Below are 1,492 nucleotides of genomic sequence, written 5' to 3'. Positions count from 1 at the left end.
CCCCCACTCTCCTTCCAGCGCCAGGGATGGAACCCAGGAGTCCTGGCGCCCAGCCCCCCCTGCTCTAACTCACCAACCCCCACTCTCCTCCCAGAGCCGGGGATGGAACCCAGGAGTCCTGGCTCCCAGCCCCCATTCTCCTCCCAGAGCCGCGCCAGCCCCCCCGCTTTCCCAGGCCCCCCCACAAGGGACTGTCCCAAGCACGCCCAGGCGGCCCCTGCCCGTCCGGGTCCGTGGCACTGGGGGCAGGGGCCGCTCGCTTCCAGCGGGGGAACTTGCCCCATTGTTCGTAGCCGCCCCGGCAGCCGCCACCCGCTCGCCGCGGAGAACTCACGCCCGGAGATCCGGATCCGGGGTCTCCCCGCTCCCCCCGGGGGGGTTAACGAGCCTCCGCTCCTGGGTCCTCCGCACCCCACGGCGAGGGGCGCTTGGGGCCCCGGCTCCCTCGGCTCCGGCTGGGGCGGGCTGGCTGCAAAGCCCCGGAGCCTGCCAACTTCTGCCGCCCAGCGGCGCCGGGGGGCGGCCGGGCTCCTACCTGGGCGGTGATCGCGGCGTGCGCGGAGCCGGGATTGGCCCTTCGGGGGAAGCGGCCCCGCGCGGCGCGCCCAGCCCGGGCCCCGGGCCCCGCTCCCCGGCCGGGGGCTGCTCGCAGCTCGCCCGCTCCGCTTCCCCAGCCCCCGAGCCCAGACTGCAGCCCCGCACCCGCCAGCCAGCGCAAGCCGCGGGGGACGGGGCGTCTCCTACCCTGAGACCGGGTCCGGGGGCTGCCTGCGCCCTGCTGGGCTGGGGGGGCTTCGGGATCTCCCCGCACTCCGCGCCTCGCGCGCCGGCCCTCGCCCACCTCGCCGCCGCCGGCTTGGCCACGTCACAGCTGATTAGCCCGGCTGGGGCGGCCGTGCCCCGCACCCAAAGGGGTTTGTCCCTGGCGGGGGGGCAGAACCTGCGAACGCCGCGTCCCAGCAGGTCCAAAGTTTCGGGGCGTGTTCTGGACACACAGCAGCGGAATCCTATGGGGGGGGGGTCGCATACCCGCACATGGGGAACACAAGGAGAGCCCTCCCCGCCCCCCCAGCATGTGTCTAGCCCCCCCACAGCTAGTGCCTTCCCCCGGAACAAATACCCTGGGCCCTGCTCATCCGCCCAGGGTTAACACCCTGCATGACTTCTCGTCCAGACAGGCAGTGATGGGGTGGGGGAGAACAGGGCACACAGACAGCCCCGGCATGGGTGACAACACGGGACCCTGGCACGAGGGATGGGGGAATGCGGGGCACACGGAGACATTGGTGGGTGTGTGTGGGAGCAGGGGGAATCGGGGTACACACATAACCCCTGGCACTGGGGAGATAGGAGGAGTTGCGGGGAGTCCCTGAAATAGAGGGGGAGGGGAGAGACGTACACAGTGGGGGAATGGAGGGAGCCCCTAGTACAATGCTCCCAGGAGCTGTGGGTGCTGAGCTCCCCCCCCCCCCCCCGACAGATCCCAGGTGTA

General features: G+C 72.0%; 1 protein-coding gene across 4 annotated transcripts in view; it reads right to left on the bottom strand.

Annotated features, from left to right (window-relative positions):
• The window catches only part of GPRC5C (G protein-coupled receptor class C group 5 member C), a 12,147-nt gene extending 11,137 nt beyond the window's left edge, over nucleotides 1-1,010 (bottom strand). Inside the window, exon 1 of one of the 4 annotated variants that reach the window (XM_034790025.1) lies at nucleotides 745-1,010. The gene's annotated coding sequence lies outside the window, so the exon portion shown is untranslated. Of the gene's footprint in view, nucleotides 1-334; nucleotides 647-744 lie in introns of those variants that run through there. The other 3 variants (XM_034790023.1, XM_034790024.1, XM_034790020.1) reach the window with 3 other exon arrangements.
• Between the last annotated feature and the right edge of the window lie 482 nt (nucleotides 1,011-1,492).

The sequence above is a fragment of the Trachemys scripta genome, chromosome 14, assembly GCF_013100865.1.
Source record: "Trachemys scripta elegans isolate TJP31775 chromosome 14, CAS_Tse_1.0, whole genome shotgun sequence".
Lineage (NCBI taxonomy): Eukaryota > Metazoa > Chordata > Testudines > Emydidae > Trachemys > Trachemys scripta.
Note: the sequence above shows the minus strand (reverse complement) of the source record. Positions and strands in the feature narration are given on the sequence as shown.